This window comes from Lathyrus oleraceus, chromosome 1, assembly GCF_024323335.1.
Source record: "Lathyrus oleraceus cultivar Zhongwan6 chromosome 1, CAAS_Psat_ZW6_1.0, whole genome shotgun sequence".
In the NCBI taxonomy this organism is placed as follows: Eukaryota; Viridiplantae; Streptophyta; class Magnoliopsida; order Fabales; family Fabaceae; genus Lathyrus; species Lathyrus oleraceus.
The window spans coordinates 125,402,121-125,410,097 of record NC_066579.1 but is presented as its reverse complement, the minus strand read 5'-3'; the positions used below and the strand labels follow the sequence as shown (position 1 = coordinate 125,410,097).

The 7,977-nt window shown below is 31.0% G+C and overlaps 1 pseudogene; it reads right to left on the bottom strand.

Annotated features, from left to right (window-relative positions):
• Positions 1-204: 204 nt before the first annotated feature.
• LOC127095225 (7-deoxyloganetin glucosyltransferase-like) lies at positions 205-6,706 on the bottom strand (annotated as a pseudogene).
• Between the last annotated feature and the right edge of the window lie 1,271 nt (positions 6,707-7,977).

The following is a 7,977-nucleotide window of genomic DNA, read 5'->3' as shown; positions in this document are numbered from 1 at the left end:
AAAGCCTAATTCAGGCCTTGGAAAATTATATAAAGATGATTCACATTGTGTGAAATATTTTTTTTAATACTCAAACATTGCATAGTGAAAAATACAAGCTCTATGATTGCTTGCTTACAACTCAAAAATAAATAGAAGTTCTAAACTATTGCATTGTTTTTGGTTGTCAAAGAAAAAAATTCAATAAGAAAATATCCCTTTAATCTAATAATGTTTAAGCAAGACCTCCTTAATCACTTTGTCCAAGTTTATGTACGAACTACCACCAGGTCTTGTCTCTTCCTCTACCTTCTTCTTCAACTCCATTTCCTTTTTCCTCATCTTCTTTCCTTTATCTCCCACCATCAATTCATTCACTAATTTCTCAACCTCTTCTCTCTTTACATTAGTATCAATCTTAATCCTAATCTCCCATTCATTGCAAATAAGTCTACTGTTTGGTGGTTGATCAACGAAAAATGGCCAACACAACATTGACACCCCAACACATATGCTTTCAGTGGTTGAGTTCCACCCACAATGAGTCAATAATCCACCAATTGAAGGATGGTTCAAAACTTTCTCTTGTGGACACCAACTTGCTATTAGGCCTCTATCTAAAACTTTATTCACAAACTCAGAAGACAAAACCACCGAGCCACCAATGACAAGATCCGGCCTAATGATCCACAAAAATGACTTCTTGCTATTGGCCAAACCCTAAGCAAACTCCAACAGTTGCTCTAGAGTCATAACTGTGATGCTGCCGAAATACACATAAACAACTGACTCGGGTTTCTTGGATTCAAGCCATTCAAGGCATTTAGTATCTTCTTTCCAAAGATTAGATTCTAGAGATATCAATTGTTTTTGTGTATTTTGATCTAAAAAAGAAGCAGATGGACCAATAGTATATACAAAAGGGAATATAGAACAGAGAGAATTCATAACATCACTCTCAAGTTCATTAGAAGTATTGAAAACAATAGCAGAAGCTTTGTGGCATTTATCTGCCACTAAAATGATAAATTTTATCATCAAATCATTAGGATCTTTTATCCTTACTAAACGAGGAAGATCCTTCAATCTAAAGTTTTTCAAACCTGGAATCCATTCAACTTTAATGTCTAAACATCCATTTGTTAAATAACTCTCATCTACATATCATAATTGCAAAAATCAATAGCTTGAATATATATATATATATATATATATATATATATATATATATATATATATATATATATATATATATATATATATATATATATATATATATATATATATATATATATATATATATATAGATAGATAGATAGATAGATAGATAGATAGATAGATACATACATAATTAACAAGGTTCAATATCATCGTTAATAATTACCTTTAAGTGGTAGTACACCATTCTGAAACAAGTTTGGAATGTGATAAGTGGTCAAGAATGGAGAAAAGAGAACAATTGACAGTGCATGCTCTTGAGCAGATTCTACTATAAATGGCATGTAACAATCAGAAACAAAGCAAGTAACGGGTGGGATAACAGTAGAAGTGGAAGATTCATGAAGTTTAGCAAGAAGTTCATCAAATAAGTGGTGGAAGTTATTCATGATTGATTCACTAAAAGAGCGTATGTCTTGACTAACATCATCATCACCATCCATTGAAGTTAAACCATCTGGTATGGTCTCAAAGGTAAAGTTAGTGAAACAATCAAAGGCATTAGGACTCTTTGATTTGAGCAAGCGTTTGTGATTACATTCAGTGTCGAGACAAGCAAGTTTTTCTTGAAGTTGGTTCCCAACATCACGCTGGTCTCTCAAAAGTTCTCTCTTTTTTTAGTAGGATTACCAGGTGCAAGTACCTCACCACAACCAATTATCGTCAAGGACAACAAGGAAACACCCTAATACATGTTAAAGAATGTTTCAACCATTAATTACAACTTAGTCATCTCGGTGAGGTTTTGAATATAGGTATAATCTTCTCTGGAGACGTAAAATTTTGTGGGAGTACAAGGTCGAAGATGAAGGGGATGATGGAAGAGAGAGAAAACAAAGTTATAACTAACTTTTACTCATAATGAAAATAGAGTTAACAGTCTACTACAACCTAAAATTAGTTCAGGATTTAAGCTATTAGAACCTATTAAATGTAATGCAAATTAACTCTAAATGCAACTGAAATGAATCTGAATTACAACTAACACCATCCTTTAATTCATATTCAGCTAACTAAAATCAACAACACCAATTCCATACCTCAAATGGATAAAGTGTTCAGTCTTGATTACTTTGGTCAGAACATCTGCAAGCTGCTTATGAGTGCTACAGTGAACAACTTGAAGTTCTCCATTCTGAACTTGATTTCTCAGAAAGTGAAACTTTGTGTCAATCTGTTTTCTCATTCCATGTAACACTGGATTCTTAGCAAGGCTTATAACTAATTTATTGTCAATCATCAACTTCACATGCTTGCTCACCTTGACCTTCAAATCCTACAACAAGTTCAGAATCCAAACAACTTGGCAAGTAGACAAAACACTGCAATATTCTCAACTTCACAAGTTGACAATGCAACCATTGATTGCTTCTTAGAGCACCAAGAAATGAGACCTCCTAGATACTTAAAAAACATCTAGAAGTACTTCTTCTGTCAACTCTGTCTCCACACCAATCAGAGTTTGAATAACATATCAGTTCTGAATCAGATTCAGAACCAGAAGGCAACAAAACTCCATATTTCAGAGTCCTCTTAATGTACCTCAGTATCCTGAGTGCAACTTGATAATGTGACCACTTTGGTTTGTTCATAAACCTACTCATCATTCCTACTGCATAACAGATGTCATGTCTGGTATTACAAAGATATCTCAATAAGCCCACCAATTGTTTAAAAGTTGTAGCATCTACGTCGTCACCCTTAACATCAGAGTCCAACTTGAGATTTGTTTCAGCATGTGTGATTGCAGGCTTGCAATTTATTAGCTTAATTCTCTTCAGAAGCTCAAGTTCATACTTCAACTAATGCAAAATTATATCCTCATCAGAGTACACAATCTATATCTCTAGAAAATATACCTTATTTCATATATGAGCCATCTCAAATTCATCCATCAACACCTTCTTAAACTTAGGTATCTCATCTGAACAACTCCCTATTTGAAATATGTCATCAACATATATACACACTAAAATTATATTACTATCAGATGTATATAAACATAAACACCATATTTCATCTCATATTTTCTGAATCCTTGAAGCTTAAAAAATGAATCAATTACTCAGATTCCAGGCTCTAGGAGCTTGTTTCAGTTCATATAAGGCTTTGTGCAACTTGTACACCATCCCTTCCTAATTCTTTCTCACAAACCCAGGAGGTTGTGATACATACACTTCCTCTTGTAAAGGACCATTCAGAAATGCATATTTCATATCTAAATAAATAAGAGGCCAAATTCTATTAGCAGATAGAGCAATCACTAGTATGATTGTTTCATGTCTAGCTACAGGTGCAAACACCTCAAAATAATCTAATCCATATTTTTGTATAAATCCTCTAGCTACTAACCTTGATTTGTGTTTTCCAATTGATCCATATGGCTTTAGTTTCAACTTGTAAACTCATTTCACACTGATGGCTTTCTTGTTCTTTTGAAGCTCAGTCAATTATCAAGTCTTGTTTCTTTCTATAGCCTCAAGTTCTTCTTTCATGGCCTTCGACCATACTTTCTTCTCGAGAGCTTATTCAGTACTTACTGGTTCAGAGTTTACCAACATGGCACACTAAATGACTTCCCATTTAGAGTTTATCCTAGTATCTTGCAACATGTCAAACTTTGCATATCTTCTTGGCATTTGTCTGATTCTTTGTGGTCTCTGAACTTGTTCAAAATCTTCGTCAGATGCTGGAACAGTATCAGATGTTGGACTACCTTCAGAGCCTGGACCACCTTCAGAGGCATGATTACCACAAGAGTCTGGATCATCATTAGAATCTAGATCAGAATTAGATTCACCTTCAGAGTCAGACCCACCTTCAGACTCTCCTTTAACATCACCTTCAGACTCTAAGTCATCCTCAAACTCATAATCTCCTTCAAAGGCAGACTTTTAACTATTTTAATATTATGATTTAAAAATAATATATTAAATTATTAATGTCTATTAATGTCAATATTGATTTTTGATTAGACAATTAAATTATTTTAGAATTTAATTGTTTATCTATATAAAAAATTTATTTACGAAGAATGATTATAGTAGTTTTTAAATGAAACATTAGGTGTTAAATGTTTCATCCAACACCTTTGATTAGAGAAAATAGGTGTTAAATGATGACATCCAACACCTCTTTTATGCAAATTAGGTGTCAAATGTTAACATTTAACACCAATTTTAAAATCATGTGTTATATATCAACATTTAGCACTTACTTTTGTATAAATCAGTGTTATAACTTAATTTTTTATTAAAGAAATATTAATAATTGTTTACGCTTTTCCTTCCCACACGCAAAAATAGAATTTTAACAATAATTGTCATGAAATAATATCAAAATTACATTTAATATAACAAATTTTAAGTACAAATTATTTTATATTTACTATAGATTGAAATAAACTAGAAGAATAGAATCATATGTATTATTGTAAATCAGACGTTTACAAATCACACTTAGGTGTGTTGTTGTCAAAATCGGTTGGATCATCTCGTATGTATTATGATGTGAGAACTAGTTTTGAAGAACCAGAAGTTTCTTCAATCCAATAAAATTTGTGTGTCCCTAAAGGAAAATTTGAGAATTTGAGTTTTTATGACACTAATTGTTGCATCGACTAAAAGATCATGCATATGTCTATTCATATCCAGAAGTTTGTGAAATTATTTTCTCAACTAATTAGACTAAGACTTGTTTTCTGGAATTTTTAGAAATTTCTTGATAAGTATCACATATATTACTAAAATTAATATTGAACATGTAGAAGGATATCTTCATATAAAAAAATGGACTTGAAGATCCACTCTTTAGACTTTTAAAATTAGTTATATAGTTGATACTTGTGAGATCATCAATTCTAAATTAGATATTTGAAACACACAAAGTATGATATTAAGATATTTATTCGCATATAGCCAACAAGTTAGTATATATATGATAATTCTCCCCTTAACTTATAAATTATTATAGGTTAATAATCTAATACTTCTCATCTAAGTAAATGTTTGGATGTGTTGTAATTACTCAATTGCTCCAATATAGTCTGCTAAGATAAGTTTTTTTTTTTTTTTGAGAAAACGTATTTTATATGAACTCCGTACTTGAGGATATATCTTGATCCAATAATTGGATACTTGTTTGAAATCCAGTAGGTTGATTATCAATTGATAAATTAATTTTCTTAATATTAGAGGGAGAGAATAAGCATCTGAAAGTGTGAACCAGAAGTTTAAATTAATAATTTAAAATAAAATATGATTATATCATTTTGATCCTCGGAGTTCAAAACACAATTCATTTACAAATTTATGAAACAAATTATCAGCTACTAATACTCCACTCAAAGTGGATTCTCTTATTGGGCAATCCAATATTGCAAATGAGTTGAAGTCGCGCCTGAAGCACAGTAGAAAATTCGGTTCCAAAGTAAAAAAGTCCTCTACCAAGAGAAAAAACTAAAGTAAAAGATGACTCACATGAGGATATGAAAATTCTAAGAGCACTTTGACATAATTTATTTTTCAGTTCTAAAAGAACTAATCAAGTACTTGACATGTGAAATAAAGAGCTCTCAATAAGTTACATCATGAATGAAATGCGATGGAATCAAAATTAAGATAAGCAAAATAAAGTCAATATTGACAATGTCTTTGTATATAATGTAGCACTAAAGATGATAAATTATAACAAGGATCTTGAATCAAAGTCTATCAAAGATTGTAGACAAAGTGAGAATTGGCCAAAATGAACATATTCATTTGAAGAAGAATTAAACTCACTTTACAAGTGACTCGATTTTGGACTTGTAGTCCGAACACCTCAAGGTGTGAAACCAATTGAATATAAATGAGTTTTCGTGAAAAAGAAAAATAAGAATGGTATAAAGCTTGATTTGTTTCTCAATAATTTTCACAAAGACCTAAGATTTATTTTGATGAAACATATCCACATGTAGTGGATGCAATTTAATTTTTGATATTTAATTAGCCATGTAGTACATGAAAGACTTCATTTGAACATGATGGATGTTGTAACAACTTATTTGTATGACTCACTTGATAATGACATTTATATGAAACTCCCTAATGGTTTCAATATATTAGACATACATAATTTTGGATCTCAAGAACGTCACTTCATCAAATTGAATAAATCTCTTTATGGGCTAAAACAATATAGAAGCACATGTAGTGAATATTTTATAAGGGTAATATATACAAACAACTCCATCTATCATTGTAGTTTAATGAAAATATCTAGAAAATAAATTGCTATAATAGTTGTATATGTCGATGACATAAATATTATTCGAACTCTTGAAGAGATTCATAAAACTATAAATCTCTTAAAGAAACTGTTTGAGATAAAGGACATAGAAAATACAAAGTTATGTCTAGGTTTACAAATTGAGCATTTGGATAATGAAATATTTGTACATCCAGAAGGTTATATAGAAAAAATGTTAAAAATTTCTTACATGGACAAATTTTGCATGTCGTTCACTCATATGGTGTTAGAACATTCGATGTGTAAAATATTATTTTAGACCTCGAGAAGAGGATGAAAAATTAATTGGTGCCAAAGTACCATATATCAGTGTAATTCAAGCACCGATCTATCTTGCTAATTATACACACCATGATATATCAATTTCTATCACTATATTAGCAAGATATAGTTCTTCAGCTACACGAAGAGATTGAACAAAATCAAACATAAACTTATTTATCTTCGAGGCAAATGGACATGAGTTTGTTTTATTCCAAAGTATCCAAATTATAATTAATGGATTATACGAATGTATGTTACTTGGTAGACCATATAATGGTAGATCATAATAAATTATTTGTTTACTTATGGTGGTACAACTATTTAATGGAAATATGTGAAACAAACCATATCAACAACTTCATCTAATCATGCATAACTTTTAGTACTACATGAAGCAAGTCGAGAATGTGTTTGGTTGAGGTCCCTAATTCAACACACACAAAATACTTGTGGTTTGGCTTCTAGAAAAATAAACTCAACAACCATATATGAAGATAATCCTACATGCATCACTCAATTGAAAGATAGTTACATTAAAATATACAAAACAAAACATATTTCTCCAAAGTTCCTTTTTACTCTTGATCTTAAAAAAGGTGATGATATAAGCATCCAACAAACTCGTTCAAGTCATAATCTTCTAGACCTTTTCTTAAAGTCACTCCCAAATATAACTTTTAACCAACTAGTACGGAAGATTGGTCTTCATCATTGAAGAAATGATCGTTCAACTGAGGGGGATAAATGAATTTTTCTTAAAAGGATATTGTACTATTTTTCCTTCACTAGATTTTTTTCTCAATAATTTTTTCTAGTCAGGTTTTAACAAGGAATATCTTGAACAAACATCCAAGGAAGGCTGTTATGAATAATGGATGATTGTGTCCCTATAATTTCCTTCCTTATTTGTAGTAATTTGTATTATTAGTAACGATGTAGTTCCCTCACAAAGAATGTTATACTCTTTTTCCTTCATAAGAATTTTTCCCATTGGGTTTCTTCTAGTAAGGTTTTAATGAGACATATTCTTTATGGGCATCCAAGAGGGAGTGTTATAAAAGGAATGAATATGGATGTCCATCAATTAGGAGATTTCATATTGGTTTTCTATTTATTATACATGTCCTATAAATAGGGCTCATATTGTATTTGAATGACTCACTCAAAATGTGAATAATATAATAAACTTTATTCTTCTCTTTCTCTCCTTCATCTCTACTCTTCTAT